At 30.7% G+C, this 16,045-nt stretch overlaps 1 protein-coding gene across 3 annotated transcripts in view; it reads left to right on the top strand.

Moving 5' to 3' along the window:
* LOC130452612 (semaphorin-2A) overlaps window positions 1-16,045 on the top strand; it is a 1,040,595-nt gene that overhangs the window by 951,179 nt on the left and 73,371 nt on the right. The window lies entirely within an intron of this gene.

Below are 16,045 nucleotides of genomic sequence, written 5' to 3' on the forward strand. Positions count from 1 at the left end.
TTCGAACGTCGCGTTCTGGGATCGATGGAACTTTCAAATTTTTTATTTTTATTGTTTCAGTTTAGTACGTTTATTGTTTTTTGTGTTTATAGACCTTTTATATGTATGATCTTAACTACAGTGAATTTGATCCGGATTATTTCAGAACATGATTGAGATAGCTCGATAATTTCCAAAAAACAATTGTCAAATCAGATATGCTGTACATAGAAATGTTTTTCGAGACATTTAAAATAACTATGATACTAAATTAGTTTTCACAGAAATAAAAATGTGGTTAAACACAAACCAATAAATGTGATTAATCAATCTATATTTATTTGATCGTTTTTTTGGAATCCGTTGACTATATAAATATTTCTATTTGGAATCCCCTGATCTGGTGACAGTGTCGGGGACATTCTACTTTACTATATTGTCCAGTTTTAAAAAATTTTGTACAAGTAAGAAAAATATTTTCAGATTTCGAAAACTGTCGTCACAAAGCGCCGTTTTAAACTTTCAAAATTGTTCACTTAAAGCTTCCAAATATTAGGTGGGCTAAAATCTATTAGTAGTATTAAATCTATTGAAATCAAGGCGTGAGTTAATAAACATTATCCGGATTTTCTATAGCAAATTCAAACGTTGAGAATTGATTTAAACGTGGCGAAATGAGCACAGACGACGATACATCCAGTGGTCACCTAAAAGGGGCTGTCATAGATATTTTGCGCCGATGAAGAGGTTATCGCCAAAATTGAAGTCTATTCTGAGGCTAAAACATTACATTACCCAAGGCAACTATATTGAATAATATTATATTTGATTGTTTCTATGCTAGTCTACGAACTTTTCAGCTCATCTGTTGATTATTGCCAAAATATATACTTTTTACAGCAACGAGCCAACCGAATAATTTTTGTCCAAAACAGATGAAAATATCGGTAAACTTGTTCGATCTGACCCTCGTGCAATTGCTGAATCTATAGGAATTGATAATGATTGTGTGCGACAAATCTCACATGAAAATTTTAACATGCGAAAAGTGTATGTATTTATTCCGCACTGGATTCTAGCCAAGTACAACATTCAAGTGTTAAACCACCCACCTTATTCGTCGGATCTTGCACCGTGCGACTTCTAATTTTTGTCAACGTCAAATCTGCATTAAGGGGAATAAGATTTGTGAAATAAAAAAGCGGGTAGGGGGAAACTGACAGAAAAAACTTCTGTTTCAAACAATGAAAGATTCTTGATATGAATGAAAGATACTTTACAATTTCGAAATTTACAAGTATTTGTAGGTGAATTACTACAAAATAGATGAGCCTTTCATATTTCTATATTTGAAAATAGTACCCTATTTCAAGATTTATAAATATTGTTTAGATAATTTCTTCCTCTCTATATATATGTAGTAGTCTATTATTGTATCTAGAAGTCTAGATACAATAACAGACTAGATTGTGAATTTAAAAAAAATAATTTAAAAATAACTTTATATGTAATAGATATTTTTTCTAAATTTATGATCGAATGACATAAAACAAACTGTGTATAACTTATCTTCCCGCAAAAAAAAACGTTAAAAACAGCTGCTCCCATCATATCCACATGTTAAATACAACAATAGAGAAACTGAAACGCATGTATGAACATGTAAGTATTGTCTATATACACAAAACTCCCGCCAGCTTGTCGCGAATTCTAAACAAATATGTTACTGTCACTTTTCTATAAATATGCAAATGTACACAAATCTACGAGGCTCTCTCCCAAATGAAAATGTCTTTTTTTCATTGAGTCCACGCGTGAAAAGTCCATGCCGTTGAGAACGTGCTTTTGCAAGATAACACATATATACATAATAAAGAATATTCTACGAGATAAAGGAGTAGTCCGAGAGTTATGAATCCCATTTTTATAAAATATAGTGTGCGCCGAGATTTGATTAGAAATATATAAGATCTGTTTTTTATTTCTTTGTGAGAAAATGTTCATTTGTAATTTACATTTAGGATATTTATCCATAATAACCAAATCAAGTACTATAATATCCCAAGGTGTCCAGAACCATTTCCAATAATATTTCCTTCCTTCTGCATTAAATGACATGTTTAAATGATAGTGTGGCTCTAATTTGAAAGAAAAAATTGCTGTTCATCATAATTATATAAGGTTGTCAGAATTGGTGTAAAAAAATTCGTGATGGAGATATTTTCCTCAAAGATGAGCAACATTCTGGTCGGCTTACTGAAGTTGATGATGACTAAATCAAAGTCATAATTGAACAGTATCGTCATATAACTGCTCGAGAGGTTGCGAAGACGCAGACAACAATTGAAAACACTTAAAATATCTTGGGTTAGTTAAGAAGTTTGATATTTGGGTATCTCATGAATGAAAGAAATTCATTCAACACAAAGAATAAATATTCGCAATATGAACCTTAAACTGAATGAAACCGACCCTTTCTTGAACAGAATCATCACTGATGATGAAGAATGGATACTGTACCGTGACATAGTTCGAAAACGATCAAGTACCAAACACGATGAACCAGCACAAACCACATAGAAAGCTGAAAAATACAAGGTGCTTCCAAGGGACCAAATGATCAATTCTGATTTTTTACTATCAACAATTAATGAAACTGGATGAAGCGATCAAAGAAAAGCGACCAGAATTATCAAATCGGAAAGGTTTAGCGTTCCACCATGATAATGCAAAGCCTCACACATCTTTGGCAACTGTTGGAACTTGGCAAGGAAGTGATCCACATCTCCCATACAGCCCTGATCTGGCACCATTTATTTTGAAGTTTGCAGAATTCTTTGAATGGTCCAGCTTTCACGAATGAAATTGGAAGAAAGATAGCAAAATGTCATTGAGCAAAATGGAGTATCAAGAATGAACAATAAATTACAATGAACTTTTTAAATGCGTTATTTTTGAAAACAAAATACGGCAAATAAATTATAGTTTAAGAAAACTAAAAAACATGTTTTCAACAATAATCAAACTGAGAGATGAGAATTAATTCTTACCATAAGAATAAAGTTAGTGCCAAGTAAATTAATGTCACTATTATAAAAGTGTGGAGTGCTTTCTATAAAATTTTCAACTAACTTGGAGTTTTGTAACCAATCTGAGTTTGATTCCCAGTCCGGGAAATGTTCAAATGATTTTGTCGATTACTGAATGGGATTCTTTTCCCATTATACCTCTCTTTCCCCATTTTCTTAATAAAGTCGAAATGGCTCTCTGCGGTAAGATGGATAGTATTGTTACTCGATGAATTTTATATGTAGGTGACTGAAATATAAATGTATCTAAGATAGTTCAACTGATAAAGTTCCTGGTATGTAACCAGAAGACCTTGGTTCTATTCCTATTGAGGGTCGTTGCCAAAAATCATTAGTAATACTACCACTACTACTAAGTAGGTATTTCCTTTCCTTCATTCTTCATTTCCCCATTTATTGTAAAAGCGTCCTTCTCAGAGTTTTTAAAAAGTATTTTATATTTGGCTTTTTATTGTATTTTACTACTTACTTACTTACTTACTTACTTATTACTTACGTAGGTCACCCACTAGTTCCATATTACTTAGTTTCATGCAAAGGATACAAAAAAATTATGAACTCTGGTAAATCTAATCAGATATTATGATGGAGTTATAATCATTGTCGTCCTTTTTTGACAAGTGTGCAACATTTAAATTAAGTCTAACTGCTCGAATAAGATCACAATCGAGGCCAAAAAGTCAGTTACAATCATACAGGTGATAATAATATAATGAAACGTATATTTCAATGTAGCCGTGAATATTCAAGGAATTGAGTACCAAAGGGAACTAATCTAATATCCTCCCAATATTGAAATTTATAGAAATCTAAAAACTGTCTTTACATAAAAACATTCCTGGATATCTCGTATTTAGTGGAATATGTGTACTTTTTCCAATCTTACGTTAAATTCAGCATCATGAACTGCAAGATTTTGTCCAGAATATGTTTTTTTAACAGATCAATAACTTGCAAATTAAATCATAAAGTTTTCGGTTTTTCTGTTGATAATGCAGAAAATATTAATATCGCGCTCAGTCATATTAAAACCATGAAGTAGCAAATTCTATTAATATTTGAATGAGAATTTGAGTAATCAACATTCAGAAAGTAATTAATATTACAATTTCGAAACTCATATTACTAAAAACAATTACATACTAACAATGATCTTGGCAATATCGGTGAATAGAATCGTCAAACAATTAGGTCAAAAATTTTTAGGTTAGATTAAATGCATTTTTTTCCTATGTTCCTAACCTCTGGTAAGTTAAAAGTTATAAGGCATATTATTTCAACCAAAAACCAATCGAATCAATTTTATTGTATCTACCAAGTTGAACAAAACCCCAAAACACTAACCGGAGAATATTCTAACTTTCTGAACACAACAAAAAATATTATAAAAAATTCACGCTTCGAAAGCAGTTGCAACATTCTTTCATTCCTGTGATAGTTTTTCTATGTATGGAGGATCCAAATAGATGAGACTAGACGTTACATATCACTGACAAGAAAAATGGCGGCTTTTCATCACTTACCGAGTGAATTTATTTCCCACCTGAGAGATTGCATACTCTTCTTACTTCAGCGTAATAACACTTCAATGGTCAGTAACATCAAAACGTTTTCCAGTCTGGCTTGATAAAAAATGCAAAGGGCTGACTTTTAAGAAAATTCGTTTTCTCGTTTCCTGTATATTTCCAAGCGAAAACGTAGAGCTCAAAGCTATTCACTTACAAATTCCTAGAAACCTGATATCTAAAATATCTCTATGTAGCGTAGACTAACTGTTACTGTTATAAATATATTTATATTGGAGTTTATAGTTGTCACAGTTTTCTTAATCTCTTTTTTCAGTTACTTAATTTTAAAAGTATTTTAAAAACTCAAATACTTTCCATTATTACCTGAAACACAAACTATGAAATCGTGATTGCTTAATTTTGTGATTGCATTTTGTTACTTGTACATGGTGAAAAATTAAAATATCTGTAGAATTACTAGAAGACACTAGATTATTTTCTAAGGAAAACTTGCTACAGGTTGAGTAAAATCCTACAAGAATAACAGCACGTTCAGAAGCGATTCAGTGGCAATTTCTTCAACACATGTTTAAAAGTCTAATAATAGAGGTTAAAATATAAATGAAAAAAACTGTGTTTCATGTATAAAGTTTTTTTAATGTAGAAAAACATTTTTTGAAAACCTACACTTAATTAAAACCGCACTAAAAAATAGAAAATAAAATTGTTTGCTAGATTTTGCTACAACTGGTCTACTAAAATTGATAAAATTATAGACGCTGATAATGAGGAATTTGAAAAAGTATATTGTGATCATATAGGTACAGATATTTAAAGGAAAGTTGTTGTATTATTATGTTCATTTACCTTCAAGTATTTTTTTTTTCACATATAAAAACCATTTATTAATAATTGTAATAATATAATGTGTAATAACGAATTTTAACTCTACTTAATAGTGGATTTTTAGCTAATCATTAATGAGTACCTATATGTTCATAATATACTATTTCAACTTTGACATCATCAGGTCCTATGAATTAAATTATTCTTAGAGGCTAATTGTACCAAGATATATAGGGAAAATTTTATTTTTTAGTACATTCCATTTCTCAATACAAAATGTTTTGTTCTTGATGATATATCATCTACCAACAATAGATTTGTAAGCCAAGTTCACGAACCATTAAGCTATCGAAGCTATTTTATATTTGAAACCTCATAAGGCCAGAGGCTCAAATAATTGACTGATTCTACACGAAATAGTATTTTGAAATTTGTAAAATTAATTTAAAATACTAATAGAAATGTAAAATTGCACATTTTTCAGTCATACTTGAAACCGTGATCATTTGACACCAAGGCGACAACATAAACACTCGACCATCAACGTAGTTTTGTTATAAATCGTTAAGCAGCAAAATTCATGTATGAAATCATGATTCATTTAAATAACAATAATTTAAGTTCAATAAAAATCTAACTCGACCCAATACTGTCGAATTCACTCGATATTCTTAAATATTTTACCATTTACAAATATATTGATTAAAAACTGCAATATGGTTGTTAAAAAAATTCAAATCGTAGTAAATCTTGTACCTAGTGAACCAAAAATTATTGACAATAAGCAATAAAATATGGTCCAAGAAAGACTTACAGAAAAACATGCTTGTTATAGGCTGTTTCTGATAAACTGAAGCATGTATAACTAACAAACTGCTGAAAAAGGGTGTTCAATGGATCTAGTTTGTCTGTCAAAATTAGATGGAAAATTTAATAGGCTATCCAGACAGATGGATGATGTAATAGAAATCGAGAAAGAATGCTAATAGAAGTAGAGTATGTCTTCTAATTAATTATTAAATTAGGGATGCAAACTTTGAGACAACTTTGAAAACCAACTAAAGATGTTTATATTCTAATCTATGATGGTAGTTTTTTATATTAAAACCACGCTTTTCAATTTATTTCGATATATATAAGTTTCAATATACAGAAACTAAAACTTTCAATCATTTCAATGGAATTATTTCTCAATTCCGAAAATTAATTGAAACAAACCATTCATTTCTACTAATATCGTTGTTGATTGCTGTTTATCAGCTGCTGGGTCCTTAAGATACTGTTCCTTGTCAAAACTTATAATTAAATGACTGGGAATGAATATTCTGCTCTTTCTAAGCAAATTCAACATTCAGTGGTGGCATGTTCTGTTTTTTGTGGGGGATTATGAGAAAGAAACATGTGTATTAGATCTTTGAAATGATTTTTTCTTTTCCTTAACCAAGGAAGACTAAAATTATTAGGGTTAAGTTGATAATTTCAGGAATTCTTTACAATAGATATTTATTGTAAACACCTTTCGCAAAAGCAATTGATTTTGTCTGGTAAGTCTAGAACACTCATGCAATTCACCTAATTTTGGCCCAGTGAAAGACATTTATTGACAAAAAATGTTACTGTTTGATCATAAAGCCTCAATAATTGGTTATGAGTTTCAAGTTATAAGGCGGAAATATATTGCTGCTACGAATCCCTATGATCTCCGCAGATGTACCAATTAAATTCAAACACATTGGCATTCGCAATGAAAATCAAGTCGCAAACGGACAACTAACTATACGTGGCATGTTCTTGATGTGTAAACCATCCAGTTTGTATTGGCTGAACTACGGAATAACCAAAAATATTGTACACTCCATTGCTCGTAGAGATTGATGTTGATTTATTTTTTAATTGCAATAATTAGTAGTAGAAAAATGGATAATCATATATAGCTATTAAAAAAAAATTTAAAATATATTTGTTAATTTAATAAAGTATAGAGAATATACAGAATGAAACTGGTAAATTTTTAGTGAATTGATCATAATCATATATAATATATTTACCGATAATGTATTTACTTGATTCTTATTTTGTTTGATTACAGTAGTAGTGTCTTCCACAATCAAAGACTACATTTATTATGAAATATGTCCTAAGAAATATTGATATTTTTGAAACAAATATTTCATCGATCTAAATCTGTTGACACGAGTTTTCTTATTTAATTTTTCAGATAAATAAAATCAATTTTCGAATTTTTTTTGCCCTAAAAACAATTTTAAGAGACGTTACTTCAATTTTGTAACACCGAGCAACTTTCCATTTCGGCGACGTGACGTTGTTGGACGTCGGATGACTTCGGTGGCGTCGGGACCATCAGAATAACTTATCTTATTAGCCACGAGAGCGAAAGTTAAACTCTGCATTAGAGAGATGGTTAATATAATTAAAATCTCAAATCTGAAGAGCTTTTGTGAAGGGATGGGGACGGTCCGTTTCTTTTTAGTCGCCTCCTCGACAATTATATTAATAAAGGGACAGACGATTAGGATTCGTTTCAGAATAACAGTCTCGAACGGAGATTTTTTATTAAATTATGTTCTTTCAATTATATTTCTTCGTTAAAGTTAAAGAAGATGTCGCGGTATTATTGAGAAAGCATACTGACGAAAAGTTTACTTCTGAACGATTCTTTTTTAAGTTTATTATCTTTTAAAAATAATCATCAAAATTAAGTGGAGAAGGTAGTCTATAAAAATATTTTGATTTACCCATCTTTTAACTTTTGAAAGAACGTTGGTACAAATTTTATCAGATAGAAACTTGATTGGTTGATTGATAGCTCGTGAAGCGGATCCTGTTCTAATATGTAGTCAAAGAAAAAGTTTTTTGGCTACTCGTATACGTACAGGGGATGTTACTTATGTTCGGAAACTATATGAAGTTTGACATTTTTAACGGTTGTCATACGAGTGCTACTACAGTTGTTTACAGATACTTGAAACAATCATCTTGGTCTAAAAATGGAATTAAATTGCACTTTTCCAGCGATTATTTCCTATGACTTTCGACGTGGATTAAACCAACAGCAGTATGTGGATCAATTCGCTGCGGTGATGAAGAACCATCTTCATTCAATATTGCAATGCATGAACAATTTCCTGACAAAAAGATTTGTTCGCGTTGGATACCGTATAATTGGACGTTCGCTCAAAAAAGCTGGTGTCGATTGGTGCAAATAAATCCTTCTATTGGAGTAACGTAGAAAGGTCAATTCTGAATGGTAAACTAGCATTTGTTTGCCAGAAATGTTGGAAGAAATCAGTGAAACCAATCGCAGAACACGAATTATTCTCCATCACGACAATGCGTGCTCTCACAAATCAGTTCAAACAAAAACAGTCAAAACATCGAATTTATGGGTCATCCACCGAAGAGTGCTTGTTTGGCACCCAATGATTTCTTCTTATTCCTTCAGATCGAAAATAAATTGCGAGGTCAACGTTTTTCTACTCCTGAAGAAGCCGTTGATGCGTTTAAATCACACAATCGGAATGGAAAAAGACAATTGGTTCAAACGCATATTTATTATATAATTATAAATATTTGTATTTATCTGTTTATCTCAAAACTTGAGTAGTGACCTATTAACATTTTTTTGTTACTGTTTTGATAGAGACAATTCTAAGAAGGCCTTTTTGTTTGTGTACGGCAAACTAGATATTTCCAAGAATCAAAGATACTAAAAGTGATGATATTATATAAAACGAAACTCTTTCAGCTGTAGGAGCTACTAAACAATATATCCCGAATATATCGGGATATATTGTTAAGTGTTAAGTGTTAGTGAATAGCTAGTGTATAAATAAATTACGTGTGTAAGATACACTGTTCGTATAAATTCATCCCGCACGTTTTGTGTTTAAATAAAACTTTTAGACAATAACATAACAAATCACCGAAAGATACTATGTGGCTGCAACATGATATACCTTCACATTAAAACGCCCGTAAGGTGAGGCAAAAATATGTATCACAGATGATGGATTGCAATAGGTGGATTTTCTGCCTTCGTGGCCTTCGTGATCAACCGATATGTATCTTGAAACTTCCTCTTTGTGTCACTAAAAAACATTGTTCGTAAAAACAATATTCAAAATAAAAATAAAACATTAGATTATTGTAAGATGAAATGAATTTATCACAAATCTTTTGCATAAACACAGTTTTCGACTCCATAAATTCATTTTATTACATTTTTTTGTAGTTGATATGAGTAGAAATTTTATGATAATAAATGAATATGATGAATAAATAAGATTTATTTATTTATTCATCAGCTAATGTGTGAAGTTGCCTCCGGAAACGCTGCCATTCAATTCAAATTTGTCGAACTAATGCCCACGGTGAAGAGTGAAAACCTGTGCATTGTGAATAAAGAACTAGTCTCTTAAGTTGATGAAAAAATTCGTAATGAAGTAGCTTTTATATAATTTCACGGAGTCTGCTCCTTGAAATTGTAAATAAAAACCGGACAACAACAAATTTTGTACAGAAGGGCTGCCAATATTATTTACTGATCACAGATCACCAAGGACGACTGTCTTCTAGGATAGGCAAGGTGTGAATTCATCTGCTTCATTTTCTCCTACGTAGTGCCATAATAAACACTGAGGGCTATTATTCAACGTTGTATTGCGTTAACTTAGGATGGCAGATCAAATCTAGCATTGAGAAATGTTGAAGTTCAAAATTTTTTTTTGCATTATGGTAAACCTTGTTTAATAACTCTGTACTTTTACATCTAACGTTTTCTCATATACTTTTTTTTAAATAATGTTTGTTCTACATCTTCTTAGCACTCGGAATAATTATTAAAAAGATTGTTTGCTTTTATAAATATTAAGTATTTTCAATTTCACTTATTTTAAGGAAACTTCTTTGTCTAATGTTATGACTCAAAAACAAATCAAGTTTAATAGAAAGCAGACATTCATTGAGCGTTCATCAGGCGTACGTTTGGCATTGTTCTATTTGATCTAGAGAGTGTACATTTGCATTTCAAATAAGGTCACAGTCAGAGACTCATAGAAATGAGAAAGCGACTCGAAAATTAATTTTAATTCATGTCGAGCGTCGACAGATAGCAGTACACTTGGAAAGACTGATCGAAACTTCAATTAGCAAATAACAATATTTGGTGAGCGCGAAATTGATATGCAAATTTGTCAATTTCTTCCGCTGACACTTTATTTGCAATTGACATTAATGGATTGAATATAGTTATGTAATTTAAATATGAGCGTTTAATGAAAAATGATGAATTAAAAGAATATTTCAAAATGTTATTCATGTTAGCGATATATTATAATCTTTCAAACCTATGAAATAATCAAATATCGTATTCAGAAATCTATATATTAAATGCTAACTACAAATATTTATCTCTTCTATTATCACTTTTATCTTCTATTCCAGAAAAAGAAAAGTTCAAAAAAAGTGGTTCCATAACTGAGCAGAGAAGCAAAAATCAGGTGCAAAAAAGTATACAGTGGGGGAAAATGTAGAACAACTTTCGGGAGTATAAATTGGCGTATCGAAACAGTAATGCAGAATATTATCTTAGATAAAAATAGAATTTCAACAACTTCTCATTGACAACCAAATCATATGATTGACACACACATATATATATATATATATATATATATATATATATATATATATATATATATATATTATACGTGAGTAACGCTAAATGTTTAGAGATACGTGGAAAGTAATAATTTTCACGTAGAACTCCAACTGCTGTGCTGAATGTGACGATGTAGTGAAAAGTTACTTCAAATAATGTAAAAATAGTGTGTATGTTTCATCACTAGTTACTATTTTAGAAAGAATATGCATTGCCATTTGGGAATCGAGTAAAAAATGTTTTCACATGAAAATGATCATGTAAAGTTGAATTTACTGAGGCGGATCCAACATAGAAAGTTGTCCAAATCGCTTGAGTTATGCAGCTTGCAACTTCTTCGATCATACGTTTCACTTTTCAAATGTTTCCAACCGTATTTGAGGAAATGAGCCTACTAGCAAGTGCCTTATTACCAAGAGGTATCTGACCTCTTTTAAATTTGCTATATCAACTAAACACAGCTGCTTCCAAAGAATTTAATTATCAAATGCGCTTTACAACCGTTCAATACTTTGTTTTGAATTCATAGTAGATCATATCGCGCTTGTGTGTATTTCATAAATACATATTTCGATGGCGGTATATTCCACTAATTACTCCGTAATAGCCACCACTCAATAGCAGTCAGAACTTACTACTTAAGAAAGAGGGTATTTTAAATATTCAGTATTGCGAACTGAAACTTCCATAGTTTCGTTTCAGAAATTTCTCACCATTCTAAGAATATGTTATGTTGTTATAATATGTAATTGTAACGTAATAAAAATTAATTTCTACTTCATCTCTCTACGAGTTAGTTATATTTTGATTAAATCAAAATTGGAAAGAGTAGATTTTAAATATCAAAATTGTAATTAACTGATTACATGGCAGTTTTTATTTGTTCATCTAATTGTATTTTACACTCTCAGATCTAACAGAAAATTGTGCAACGTGACGATCTCTTTACTAAACCTAAATACAGTTTAATCTCTCCCAAATCCATCTCTGGTCTAAAAAACGAAAGTGTTATATACGGTTCGTTCCGGCTTCGAGGGCGTTTTTGTATTTTGCTTTCTGTCTGTGTGCCCTTTTTTGTTAATCCAATCTCAGTGACAGTGATGAGTTTCGATCAGCAAATCCGAAACCTTTTAATATAAAGCTGTGATACCTTCATAAAAGCCATGAAAAAAAGTTAACGAGAGTTAACGAGACTAGCGACTAGCTTATGAAATATATATATATATATATATATAAGCGTTTTCTTAGTGGGAATGTGGCAAAATTAAACACCAAAGTGTACTAATTCTAATATAGTCCTATTCAATTAGTTAAGAATTGACGGTGTGATAAATTTTGTGATATCTTTTAAAAAACAAACAACAAATCTGACCTTTCTCGATAATTTACCATCTTAAACGCTATATACTGTTCAGGTAATATTCTGGTTGAACATTACATTACCTTTGCTCTCTTTAGAATTCCACTTACTTTTAGCGATTGATGGGTATTCCGAAGTTGATTGTCAAGCCTCTTATACCCAAATAATGGTTTATAATATTTCAATTGCCTTTTTACAAAGCAGTAACTTGGACGGTTGTCTTCTTCGGACATAAAATCAATGTTTGGAAAATTAGCTTTTATTAGCAAAGTAAAATATAAATTTTATAAACATTTTCAAACCAGATAACGATCAAATTCTGTATGATCATATGCCAGTTTATCGATTAACTATCTCTCTAAGATGGATATACTGAGATTTTTTAGTTTCATATTGCATATTTGCAATTCGTTATGATTCTATCCATTATCATTGTTCATTGTTTTAAGACTACTTCAGAAAAGTTCTCTTTTCCAACACCCATTTCTTATTTATGAAATTTAATATTCAAACGTATGTGAATACGAATATATACTGGGCTATATGGAAATATTTCAGATTTTATTGATTAATAAAACTCGCAAAACCGTCATTTGGGGTTCCCAAATATAGAAATTTGTTGAAAGCGACGGCGCGGCGCCTCCAGTGAATATGTGTATAAGAATGACCACCAATTATTATGACATTCCTCACTTGATTGTCGGAAATAAAGTTTCGTAATATGCAGTCAAGAATTCTTAACGTGGGTTGATATCCTGATTGTAATTGAATATTATAGACACATATTCTTTGCTATTAAATCATTTCATAAATAATTTAATTCTGAAGTTTCTGAATCTAAACTAAGTCTTCTAATATGTTGAATTAAAACCCCATTTGTCAAAAAATATTGAGATAATTCAAAGAAACAAGATACACAAAAGAAAAAGATTCTTTTCGGGAAGTGGTTAAGGCAATGCCTCAAAACATACAAAAATTGCAAAAATCAAAAAATGTATAAATCTTCTATTCATTGAAACTATACCGTATGCTATTTGTTAGAGTGACCACTTTTGAAAAAAAATTATCACAAAGATTAATTATTCAATTCAATTCAAATTAAAATTAATTTTTAAGGCTATTAACAAAAGTAAGCCTTAGCATAATGAGATAAATATAAAAAGTCAATGCTAGTAATTGACAAAGCTTCTCATCATAAAACGAAGAAATCAAATAACAGGAAATAAGTTATGACACGGTAGATGAGATCTAAAAATAACAACTTCATGTCAAAGGCCATATTATGTTATGAAATTTTAACACATTTCCACGATTACCGCATTTCTATCTAGTCTTAAATGCGATTAACTGGCTATGGATATCTCTTGAACAATATTTGGTACGAACAAATTCATTATTCAGAATTAGGGGTATTTAACTGTTATATGATAGGATATGATAAATTATTAATATATGATTTTACTAATACAAATACAAGATCCAGAAGGACATGGAATACAGAAATATCAAACAACCTAGAAAATAGAGGACTGCACTGAAGATGAACTAAATAGAAACCAAATGATAGAATCAAATGTAGTAGAAATATCACATCGACACCTATGAGAGAAGAGATTGAGGATTAGTGAGTAATGTTGGCACTAATTTGAAACCGGAAATTGAAAGAGAAATCGATGAATGTGATATTGAAGAAGCTACTTTTTAGTGTTATTTCATTGTTTATATTTATTACATTTATTACCAAATCAGTTGATTTACCCGTTAGTCCACATCAACGAATAACCCGCAAAAATAATTTACATTTCTTTTTCACATTCTTTTCATCACTTTATTTCTTTGTTTGTTTTTCAGTGAATTTGTAATCTTGCGTTGGCATTTACATTTTCGGAGGCTTCTCTGTCATCCGATATGTGAACCAGATCTCCTATATTTCTCAGGCTGTCCACCTCTCATGTTTCTCAACCCAGACATTCGCTTTCTCCCGACTCTTCATTTGTCATTCATCCTAACCTCAACTATGAGTAGAAGAAGTCGGCATTTTGGCCAAAATTATTCTTTTTATATTTCGAAGAATTTTTGTGCCGTTTACTTAAAATCCTTTATCTTCCAAGTGCTTCATTAAAGATGGCCTCAGAGTGGAGTTTAAATAAAAGTGGAGATAGGATGCATCCTGATTCCTCTACTAATTGCTTTGTTATCCTTTGTTAATTGAATACTTCTTATTTTTATTTTCGTATACGTTGCTCTTAATACTTTGATTAATTTGTGATATTGAACCTTGTCAAAGGACCAGCACACGGATACTGAACAGAGCTTCTCTTGTCGCCATTCCATTCCTAAAGCTGAATTAAGTGTCTCTGATGTTATTTTTGCATTTTCTGTATATTCGATTACGTAAGATTTCTAAAAAGAATTTTAATGCGTGACTTATTAGTATGTAGTTTATTTATAATGCTCTATTTTGGCAGTTTTTCCATTTTTATGTGGGGTAAAAAATTTCCTCAATTTTGCTTTACCTACAGATGCAAGTTTGAAGCGGGATAAGGAGACAGCTGTTGAAACTTTTGTGTCTCACGAAACCATTGAATCATTATAAACGATTGTTCAGCATATTTAAAATACCTAAAGTGAATGGATTTTTAATCGCTATAAAAATCACAAAACACTTGAGATGAATAGATAGCCTTGGAATACAAACTCTTGGGATGCTATTGATATTCACATTAATCTCATTTCTGTAAGTACGTTTCAATATTGTGGAGTTTTTCGATTTATAAATTGTATCGATTATCAAGAAAATGAATATTAAAGTAGAGAACATAGAATGTTCATTTTATGTCATATACATTAAACTGCTTAAAAGAGATAAAGCGGATACATATAAAATTATAGCTATGGAAATTTATCAGTTCGTGACAATGAGACGTTTTAAATAATACCAACTAAAAAGTTTTCATTTCAATTTTCAATTCAGAAGGTAATTCTGAACAAAAGTCAGGATTGTTATATCGAATTTATGAAGAATTTGGATTCGTTCCACGCTAACTGAATGTTGTAATTATTTGTAATCCTTTCAGAGTTCAGAGAGTTGATAACGAATTATGAGATTAATTAAATTTTATTTATTTTGATATTATTTTTTCGTTTCAATTAGTAAACTATTTGAACACTGCAGGTAGTATCTTAGAATGAGAACCATTTATTTTTCATATTCGAAATTTCCGTTGAATAATTTTTAATCAGACTTTATAAACAGTTTATTTACTTAGTTATTTCATGGAAGAAAACTGGATTTAGTAACGAAGTAAATATAATTTTTAATACGTTTTGGAAACTTTACACAAGAACAATGAAAGTATATATTGGATTATTAAATTGAATTATTTAGCTTTTGTCATTGTCTGGCTCTTCACATTTCTATCTATTTCCAATAATGTGATTCTTATATGTGCGATCAACTGAACAATGAATCTTTTTCAATTCCAATCCAAATACAAGGTTTGATTGAAAACCACTGCCACTACTAAAAAGATAGTAAAAAGGGAATATGAAACATGATTTAATCTGCAAATTACCACCCTTG

The sequence above is a fragment of the Diorhabda sublineata genome, chromosome 2 (genome assembly GCF_026230105.1).
Source record: "Diorhabda sublineata isolate icDioSubl1.1 chromosome 2, icDioSubl1.1, whole genome shotgun sequence".
Classification (NCBI taxonomy): domain Eukaryota; kingdom Metazoa; phylum Arthropoda; class Insecta; order Coleoptera; family Chrysomelidae; genus Diorhabda; species Diorhabda sublineata.